Consider the following 11,848-nt stretch of genomic DNA (forward strand, 5'->3'; position numbering starts at 1 on the left):
GTATCATTTTGAAATTTGCAATAATTGTAAAAATGTTTTTATATTTTTATTTCAAAAGTTCAATCTTTGTTTTAATAATTTCTTTTAATAAGTTCCCATATGGAATGGTTTAAAAAACAATTTTAATAAAAAAATTTAAATTTGAATTACCATTTAATGGAACAAATGCAAATTAATGAGTTAAGAGTTTGTACATTAATTTTGAATTAGTAATTTAATATTGTTATATTTTTCCTAATAAACTATTTCAAATTCTAGAGTGTATCCTGAAGAATAACTTTTTAACGATATCACAATATGAAATAGAGTTAAATCCAAAGGGTAACATATTTCCCGTAGACTAATATATACTATAGTGAAAGCTTTAGATTTACTTTGAGCTAAAGCTGGTGTCAGCTGTATTCTAGACTCACGTAAAGTATGAAAGTTTATGAGATTGTGCAACATACATTTTCAAAATAATTGAAGCAAACTATATGGTTCCTTTTTCGAATGAGTCAAAGTTGAATTTTTGGTCTGGATTCAGGCTTCAACTTAGATCTGAATTCAATACCCAAAATTTAATATATAAAGATTTTCAAATTTACTGCATAACGTTCGGGATCGAGAAACATTGTTTTAGGCTTACAAAATCGATACCTATACATCCCGTTCTCACAAAATGTTTTTTGAAAACTTTATACCTCGAGTTTCAATAAAATTTGCATTATTAAATTAACAATTGCCTGCTACACTGTTGTGTTGGGCCTTACATAGGCAAATTGCAATATGAACAATGAATTTTCTCGAAATATTATAAAAATTAAATTAAAAATTATGGACGAAATATTAGGATGACTTCCTCCAAAGAAAATGACGCTTACCATATAGACTTACAATCCAATTGAGTTGAGAAATTTTATAAAACAAAAGTTTCTTTCAACACGTAGTCGTCTATTTTCCAATTTCTAATAATAAAATTTCTACTTAATAAAAGGCTTGCAATTTTTATGGTTTTTATTTTCTTTCAAACAATTTTCCAGCATTAAAAGCGTATCCATGTTAACATTTTGCTAGTTTGCCATTTTCATAACTTTTAAAGTTTCCTAAGATCAAAAACCAATACTGAAAGTAAAAACATAAAAGAAAAATTTTTTTTTAATAAAAGTAATTTTCCAATTTTTCTTCCAATGTACGAACCAGTAATATAAAATAAAGTTTATAATGTAAAAAGCTAGATAAGAGCTGTAAAACTTTAAGGAATTCTTAATTTTTTGAGAAATTATTTTAACATTAATATTCTGTTTTAATGGTTTGGTTATTTATGAAAAGTTGAATGAAAAAAAAATTAATCAAAGAAGTTTTTTCGTTTTTAAATCAAAAAGTGAAATGAGAACGAACAGAATTTTAAAAGTTGGTATTTGTAATGTACAAAAATTGTGGAAGAAATATGAAGAATCAAAAGATTGTGAAAAGAATTAGATTTTGGTAAAAAGTCTTGTCACTGCATTACAAATATTTTGGTCATACGCAATATTTCATTCTAAGAGCCATAAGATTGAAAATTTTAGTTTATTACGTGCCGTTCAACAGATTGAAATTTCAAAATAAATTTGAAAGATTTCAATTGGTCCGTAAATTTATACATAATCCAAATTATGAGGAAGAATCACAGGCAAAACCGTATAGTTCTCCATATTTTTCAAGTAAATTCAACTGGGTTCAAATACCGATTAATCTGCTCAAATAACAAATTATTCCGCAATCAAAATATTAACATCAAATTTCAATTTCGATATTGAAACTAGGACCGGTATTGAACAATATTGAATTTAAGAGTCAAATAGGTGCTGAATATAATGAAGGAGGTAATTGTCAATCAAACAATTCTAAAATTTTAACTTCAAATCTTTTATAAATTTAATTTCGGGCGCCATATCATCTTAATATGCGAAATGTAGGTATATGAAACCGGTATTAGTAGACTTACTAATGAAATTCCGTTCATTTAATTAAAAATTTTCAGCTCGTAAGATACGATAACAATATTCTAAAATTGTAAATCTTCTCAATTCTTCTCGATTTACAATTTCGTTACAATTCTTTTAAAATTTTAATAATTTTTACAGTTTCAACTTAATTTGAATATGCTAATATTTTCCATTACACAACTTGTTAGGCAACCTTTATTAAATTTATGAAAAAAAATGGAAGAACAAAAAAGGGAAGGTTTGAAATCTCAAGATTATTTCAGTTTTTTTTCATTCATTTTTCTTTTTTTTTTTTTTGTAAATTTCAATGAATTCAAAGAAAATTTTTGTTTATTGATTTTTTGAAATTTAATTTTCAATTCTTTTATAGGTACTTCATTTGAATTTGTTAATAGGGTTTTGTTCTGTACATCTTGCATATATGTTGGAAGTTGTCTTCAGTCAAAAGATTTAAGTTCAAGTAAGTATTTCCCACACAATTACCGATATTATAAAAAACATTCATTGATTCTGGTGCAAATGTGTGAAAATTTTTTTTTTGGGTCCATTAATTAGCTCCCATTTTTTATTTGCATGGATCAGATTATGCCATATGTTGTACAGTTGACCGACGATCATTTCGTTTTCCTTGCATTAATTTTCTAACATTTTAAGAAAAAATTTAATCGGGTTTTAGTGCATTTAAATTTCCTTAAAGTGCTACTCTTATATTCACAGTTTTTTTATTCTAACGTGACAAGTTTGCGTCGCGAATGCTTAATACCAAAATGAGTACGTGTCAATCAATTTAATCTCTTCTAGAAGAATTGTGAATCAATTTAATCTCTTCTAGATTCTTCAAAAAGAAAAACCCACTCGCTGGCACAAAAGGTCATAAAATTTTTATCTTTCTCGGGGCATAAACGCTAATACTTCCCATATCTTCTTTTATATCTTATAGAAAATTTTAGCCTCCTGTTTCTGCCCTCCTTTATATAAGATTTTAGTTTTCTTTTTCTTGAATATCCTTTTTTTGTTGTATAAGAGAATTTTAAACTTTTCACTTTTACATTTTCTTTTTTGTTTAGCTTCACATCTTCTGCTCTATTGTTTTTTCGTTTTCATTCTCTTTGCCAAAACTTAACTTATTATTCTTTTACTTACTCTTGGATACCTTTTGTTTGACTCTGCACATACAATTAATGATAAAGTTAAAAAAGATGATTTCTTGTTTTAGTGTTTGTAAAAACTTTAGAAAACAAAAATGGAAACTTATTTCGTTATTCCCTTTAAGAATTTAATTGCTTCTTAAGTATAAATTTTTTCTTAAGATCTTTTTTTTTTGTGTTCTTAATTTAAAAAGTTTGAGAATTAAAAAAATGTAGGTCGCATATTGCCATTGTAAAATTTCAGCATTTTAAAAAATTTATAGTTGTCTTTTTTGAATCAAAAAAAGTGTGCTACGTAGAAGAAAAGAAGTGAACTACGATGAAATAAAATTGAATAAAGTGTTTGAGTAATAATGGCACTGAATTTTGTCTCAATTAAACTAGTATTATTTAAAGAAATTAGAATTTGGCTACAAAGAAGTTATAAATGACCACTACGAGCAACGATACAGTGAAAATTTTTTTTATTAATTACAATTTATAAATTTACGATGCAAATTGTGTTGCCAGACTACCGGCATCTGACGCTAGAAGCCAAAAAATTAGACATTTTAAAATTATACCATAATGCAGAGCCAAAGCTGAAAAATTATCCAAATTTCGCGAACATTTTCAAAAGTTTCTTTTAATTTTTTTTATTTTTATTCTTTCTTTGCCTATGTTTTGGCTACGAACTTGCAATTGAAATATTTTTGGAATTCAAATGGAAGGTTTTGGAATTCAATTTCGGTTTTTTTTAAATAAATAATTTTTAGTAAATTTTTAATATTCGAAGGAATTGCCGAAATTTTCTTTTAATCGCTTGTGAGGCTTTCTTCTCTTTATTGCTTGTGAATCATTAACAAAAGAGTTGCGTTACTTTAGGAAAAAATACCCGACGCGGTTAAATTTTAAAAAATTTATTACAATTTCAGTAGATTTTCCGTCGAGTTACAGCATATTTGAAAGTCGTGCATGATACGAACCATTTAAAACAAGGTAGCAGTCATTTATAAAACTTTTTCATGCGAATATTCTAGATAAGCTTAAGAATTGAAATAAAGGATTTCATACTATCCATTGTTAAAAAAATTTACCTTTCTTTTGTGAAACCTGTTGTCTCACATCCATATTTTATACGAGATTAATTTCAAATTTAGCTCAATTTTAAATTTAGCCCAAGATAAATCCTTAAATTTAAAATTTCAAAATTTTGTTATTTTATTTAAAAAATTACTTTAATAAAATCTTTGAATCGAAATAAAATTACTTTCATTGCTTTATATCTAAAAAATTAAAAGGATATTTGATGCCTAAAGGTTATTTATTATATTGATTAGTATAAAGAGGAAAACCAACCACATTTATTGTAAATTGTGGTGAACTACAACCCCAAAATTACAATGTGATTACACTCACTTTACCCATGTATTTACAAATACATGTTATTCGTAATAATGTTTTTTTTTTGGGGGTATGTTTAAATGGAGAATTCAAAACAAAAAATAATTTCAATATAAGAAAATTTATTATAAATTATAAATTTTATTTTATAAATTTCTACATTATGTACAAATAGAATAATAAGCATACCAATAGACACAAAAAGCAATTCCATTATAAGAAACACCTGTACCCCAGGATCAAATTTTAAACATATATCTTATAACAAATATTTATGTATGAATGTGTGAACAATACGAAAAATAAATTTATAGCACAATAACTGTACTAAATTACATAGGAATCCGAAATATTTGTAAGTGTAACTAAAAGTCATTAATTAATTTTTTGTATAACAAAAAAGAAATAGGAATTTATTTTAAAAAGACATAACAATAACTAGTGAAATTACAAGGTAATATTAAAGGGAAAATAAATTTCTATGTGTATGTAGATGTTACTAAAGGTTAAACAAAATATTGGTACATACTGCTTTTAATACATACAAGCAAAAATGCAGTTACTATAAAAGAGAATTTTTGCGGTTTTCGTCTTTGCTTTAGTGACCAAATTGAATTTTTCGAAATTTTCGAATGTTGTTGTCGCAGAAGAAATTTATGAAAATGAGTTAATGGTATCTACAGTCTTGATACGAAATCCTTTTTCAATGTTACTTCCCCAAACTACACTATGATTGAAAACAAAACAAAATGATCCGAATATTTTTAACATTTTTCCCTTGTAAAAAAATATCTCGGTAAGTAATTAGACCATTTCAATAAAGTAATCTAGTTAAATTTAAAAAAATAATAATTTCGAATTGAAGGTGAGTTCGAATTTCAGTGAATGTAAAGCACCCCCTTAGAAAATTGTAATTAACCAAGAAAATTTTTTAATTTTACTGTTTCAAGCCATTTATCTGTTGAAATGAACGAGTTTTGTTCCTTCTTTTCCGCAAAATAATAACATTAAAATTTCTGTTATACTGAAATTTGAATTTTAATTGTATTTTGTGGAAGAATACCAATTGAAGATCTAGTTCAATGAATCAAAGAAAAATTTTTCTACACATTTTTTTAGTTTGAATTCCAAAATTTTATTCTGCATACTCTCTATATAAATATTTGCTTTATATCGAACCATTGCTATTTCAATGTAGAATTCAGTCTCTGAAATCAAGTTGACTGCTAAATCAAAGTTGATAAATCATTAATTTTATCAAAAAATTACAAGTTCTATACAAAAATTTATGATATTATTTGTGTACTTTTAAAAACAAAAATAAAATTATTTTAAAATTTTTTTTTGCCTCCACCTACTATTTTATTCTTAAATTACAAAAAAAAAAACAATATCTTGTATAGCACACTAAAATATTTTCCAATGAAAATTTATTATCCTTGTTTACCTTGTTTTTTATTTACAAACAAAATTTTTTTGAAATTTTATCAAATCCTTATTATAGGTGTATAGAAACTTGTATACACAAGGTTTTTAGTTTAAATGCCAAGATAGCAAATGAAATTTTGTTGAAAATAGAGGAAATAAAAATTTTTTTAACAAAATATTGTAATAACGAAATTTAATTAAGAAAAACCAAAAAAAAATTTATGACTTTAAATCTCATTAAAAAATTACAAAATGAAAAATAATCTTAAATCAAATTTTAATTAAAAACTCAGCTATGCTTAAAAAAATCTGGAACTAATTTTATTTTGAACTATAGGAAAATAATTAGTCAACTAATTTTTGAGTAGCTTACAAGTTAGCTTTGATTTGGCATTTGATAAAATTTCTTTAAATATTTAAAAAAAATAGGGTTCTTTTTCAGTTCTAGAAAAAAATTTTTACGATTTTAAATTTTTAATGAGTGCTTCTTTTAATAACATAGTTTCTTTAAGATTTGAAGAAGTTTTTAGCACAGTGAAAACTTGATTTTATGTTAAATAAAATAGAGTAGGTATTTTTGTAATATAGAAAATTTATACCTAGAAGTTTATATGAAAAACAAACTACTTTATACAGGCAAATATTATAAAAGAAAAAATTGCATATTTTTTGGGGCATTCACAAAAGGAACATGAAAAATTTTAAAAAAATATTCAAAATCTAATACAAATATTACTTTAATAATTAAATTAATTTAGCTCAGACTTCAATATTCTACATAATTATAAGGAGATTTTAGGAGCTATTCAAAGTGTTAGCTTCAGAACACATGACCTCATTAACTCACATTGTTCATATTCAATAGTAACAATTAAAAAGTTATGAACTAAAAAAAACCTTCTTAAAACTTATCCTTATTTTTGAAATGGTTAATTAATTCAAATAAATAAATCTTAAATTTTATGAATTTTTCATGAATTTTGTAGTGTAGCTTATGTAAACTCAATATATAAATCTACATTGCCACCTCTCCCTCATATGAGATAAGGAACAGATGAAAAGCTCCTTCTAGAAAATAAGAAAGAGATGAAAAGTTTCTCTTACATTGAGCAAATAAAATAAAGGGTTTTTATATACATATATGTGAATACACAAATGCACATATGTTAAATCGGGAATCATTTAAAATTCATTGCACATTAACAAAATACCTTTTTTGATTTTAATTTATTGCATATATACAATGAATTATTTAAGCTAATTAATCTCATAATTCTATAATGAAAAATTAATAAATTCGAAAAAAATTTAATTGAATTATCTTAAATAATTAAAAATTCCAATCGAATATTTTATACGCAATGCACCCCTATTCTCCAAAGTGTAATAACTTAAATAATGCAATTTTCCAGATTTCGGAAATTATTAAAAATTTTAAATATTTTTTAAGTAGGTGTGTGAAGGACATTGAAGTGGAAGAAGGTATAATAAACATTGGTTTGCATTTTGAATTCATTAACAATTTCTTTAGAGTTAAATGCGGTCTTGCCTCAGTGATATTCTTAATTATAACTTTGTTCCAAATTTTCATCCAATATCAAACTTAAATATAAAGCAATAAAAATATTTTAATACAAACAAATAATTTTAATGGTGTTTTTAAATTTAATTGAAATTTTTACTATTCAAATTGATAACAACTTTAAAAATACTCTTCTCTGCTATACGTCCATTCCAAAATCCCAGTCAAATAAAAATTTTTTTTTTGAAAAACAAAAAATCTTTTTTTTATCTTCTAAATACTAAAGTAGATTATTTTCGTACGTGACCATATAACGAAAATATGAACAGAGTTCAATTATAATATAGATTTAATATTAGAATAGCTTATATAGATGTACACACGTACACATACAAACAAGTATAATTGGTGATGAAATTGGAGCAAGTATCTAGTCTAAGCAAAACATTTTTCTCGTTCTTTTAAATTCAATTAAATTCGAAAATGTAATTTATATTTTGTATGTATACATATAAGACATATAAATATAGAAACGTTTACATAATATACATAATCCTTGAATTTTTTTTTAGAGTGAAATTTTTTAATAGGCAAATATTTTTGCTATGGTAAGAGTAAGAGTACGAGTATAAGTAAATTCATTATTTACAAAAACAGAAAAACCAGCATTGAGCTCAATTAAAGGGAAATAATTTCCAAATATTTACAAAATAATTTTTTTTTTAGAAAAGAAAGAATAAATTTATAAAATAAAAATTTTTTTAATGGCTTAATTGAAACTAAGTAATTGGAAGTAATTTTTAAATATTAGTGTTTTTTCTAAGGAAATTTTCACTTATTTTTTGAAAAAAATAGAATTAAACAAATAGAAAAGATTATGGGAGCAATTTTATATAAATTGAAATTTCAATTATTCAATTTTAACCAATTTTATTATTTTTATTAGGAAAATTTTTGAAAATTTTAAAAAATTAGGAAAATATTGAAAAGTTTGGATTATCGTGAAATGAATTACAATAATCTTATAGCAATTGCATACACAGTGATCCTGAATTATTTTAATAATAATATGAGAGAAAATATTCTAAAACTAAATGCATATGGCAATCTTAACAAAACAATAATTAAAAGTGCTAGAATTTTTTGAATAAACTCTAAAGGTTCTATTATCTTCTTCTATTTAGTTCAATATTCAACACAGTCCATACGTTTATGAAATAAAGTAAAGGATACCTCTATATAGCATTGGATAGACGCTCACGAGTTTACAAGGAAACAATGTTGATAGCTCAACAGGCTTCGATTTACTGAAAATTAATCTCAATTACGTTTTTTTTACCCTTAAATTTTAAAAATTACTTAGTTTCTGTTTCAGATAAGCACTTGATTAAATATAATTTGTATTCTCACAACAAAGGATTTCTTATGAACATCTACATCAGTAATACTCTTCTCAGATTCCACACTCCTTAATTTTAGTCCAGCTGGCACTACAATTGGTAACAGAGTTTTAGGCATATTTTGGCTTGTTATGATTTAGGAGTTATTGAAGTAACCACTGCAAATGTTTTTTTTATACTAATTTTTTTCATCAATGACTTCCTATCAAGTTTCTCATACACCTATAAATGTTAATGACACGGATTATATCGAATAAAATTTTTCAAAACTTTTAAAATCAAAATACACTTCCAGGGCTGTAAATCAATGTATAATACCGTATGATATTCTTTGGGACATCTACATTTTGAATACATAAATAATAACAAATTGCAAAATATCACATTTAGCACGAAACCTTGATAGAATATCAATTCTCTTTCAGGAAAAGATTCAAGTATGATAACTAGACTTCGAATTCAGTTTACTAAACTCATACTTAAGATTAAATTTAAAATCTCCTCCACCTATTTCGCCCATATCAACACTTGCAATCAAAATTCCTTTTGTCATTAAAAGTAATCTGATAGCCGTGTAATTAAAATTCATTATAAAAAAATAAACTAATTTCAAATTTATATTACACGTACACATTATTTAATAACCATCACAATAATAAATGCTTCCCATTCTATTCCACAAAAACATTTATTCTGTTATTAACAAGACCTTATAAGACTTTAAAAATCCTTGTTTATAAAATTATTTTAATTATTCTACATTATATGCATGTACGTATATATAAAAATGTCTAATATTTAACAGGTTCTTCCATTTAATTCAATTATATAAAAGTTTTGTTTAATCTTCTCAGCCCCCCCCTTATTGTTTTTGTTTAAGCGCATCAAAATTAATTTCCTGCAATAAAATAATATCAAAAACATTAAAAATATTTTCGAAAAACACAAAGAAAAACAAAATATGACACAATTATCCTTTCAGAATAACTTAAATATTCTTTCCATGTTAAAATTTTTTTATATATTTTAATGACTTAAAAAAAAAAAAAAAAAATCTTTAAAAGCCCCATCAGCATCAGAAAATATTTAAAGGCAAACAGAAAAAAAAATCAGAAATTTTTGTTAAAGTTGGTAGGAACAACAACAAAGCAGAAAAACAAAGAAAAAACAATTAAAAATGAATAACAGTGAGGAGAAAGTTAAGGTAATTGAATAAAATTGTACCATAATGTTAATGATGCTCACAAAAAAAAAAACAACAACAAAAAAAAAATCTGTTTTTCCGCCTTCAATGCATTTAAATGCTTCCGTATAAATTAGAAAAACAATTTTTTTTTTCAAAAGTTTTAAATTAAATTTAACAGAAAATGTTTTGCTTATTGGGTTTGACATTCTGTTTTGATGCATCACTTCGGTTAATCCATTAAAAATTTTTTATTTTTAAAAAAGAAAATTGTTGTTTTAAAAGAAATTTTTGTTATATTTGACATTGTATTGTTGTTTAATTGAGAGGATTTTCAAAAAATCTATAGAGGAAAAAAATATTGGTACAGAGAGATTTTGATTTTGAAAAGCAATATTAATATTAATATTCACTACTATTTTATGAACGTGGACTTAGCAGTGGAAGTAGTAGTGGTAGGATAGGGGCCTTTGCTTTACGTAAACGAACAGCGCTAGACAACTAAGAGAACCATTAAAATCCTTTAAAATACATTACGCCTCTAAAATGGTCTAACAACTTCATAAATCACAACAGGTTTTCTGAATCCGTTTAAGATATTTTTTCTTTAGGCAGTGGTAATCAGAAAGATTATCTAGTATCTTCCACTGTCCCAATGTCCTGGCAATCACAACAAACCTTAGACTAATTATCTTACCTAAGAGACAGTATACCCAGAAAAATTTCCTACAGTAATACTAATAACATTCACACTAAAACATAGCTCATGTCCTCGCTCTATCCCTCCTTGGCCATATTGATCTTGGTCGCATATTTGTATGCCATTTCAAAGCACCTTTTCTTTTCTTGTTGTTTCCTTGTATATAATGCTAGGAACCCTTCCATTAGCGGAAACACCGAGCTATCAATTTAAATCACGTCAGCCACCGTAACTTAATTACCATATTAACTTTATACTTTTTAGATTATTAATATCTTTTCTTATTTCGCCCCATAATTTATGCACTTTCTCTGTATTTAGAAATTGTAAAATATTCATAATAAAATTTTTATAATATGTAAAAATAACTTTAAATTAAATTTAGCTAAAAGCTTCCAATATTAAAAGTCTTACATATTAACCAATTACAAAAATTCATTCTATTGCTATGTGAGGCCACAAAATATTGCAAATCTATAAAATTTCTACCACAGAAAAATAGTTACGAGTATTGATTATAAAATTTTCCAATAAAATTAATTTTTCACCTTGTACTAGATATAAAAAAAATTAATTTTTTCTCAAATGAAAATTCTTTTATCTTTTATAGAGCGAACAAAAACAAACTGTTTCACAAAACAAAAATTAATTTTAATTTTTTCCTATATAAAAAATTTAAAAAAAAAACAAGCAAATAAAAAGGATACTTTTTTTTCAACATTGAATGAATATTTCAATTAATATTAAACACAGTCAATTGAAATTTAAAAAAACAAAAGAAAGAAACAGTAAATGGCAAAAATTTTTAATTAAATATTTTTAATATAAGTGCTTTTTTTTCCTTTCTATATGTAAAAAGTAAAGATGTGCACATAATAATAATAAGGAAGACAATTTTCCTATTATTTTACAAAATAGTAATACAAATTCAAAATACGAAACCAGTTGAATTACAAATTATTATAACAAGGATATTAAAAAGAAACATAAGCAATATTAGAAAAGGACATTTGTGATATGAAAAATGCAAAATATACCAATTTAATGTTGTAGCAATTATTGAACAGTATTCTAGAGGAGTTTATAGATTTTATATAACTTAATAGTATATGTA

The sequence above is a fragment of the Condylostylus longicornis genome, unplaced genomic scaffold, assembly GCF_029603195.1.
Source record: "Condylostylus longicornis isolate FDR11 unplaced genomic scaffold, ASM2960319v2 ptg000013l, whole genome shotgun sequence".
NCBI classification, from domain to species: Eukaryota; Metazoa; Arthropoda; class Insecta; order Diptera; family Dolichopodidae; genus Condylostylus; species Condylostylus longicornis.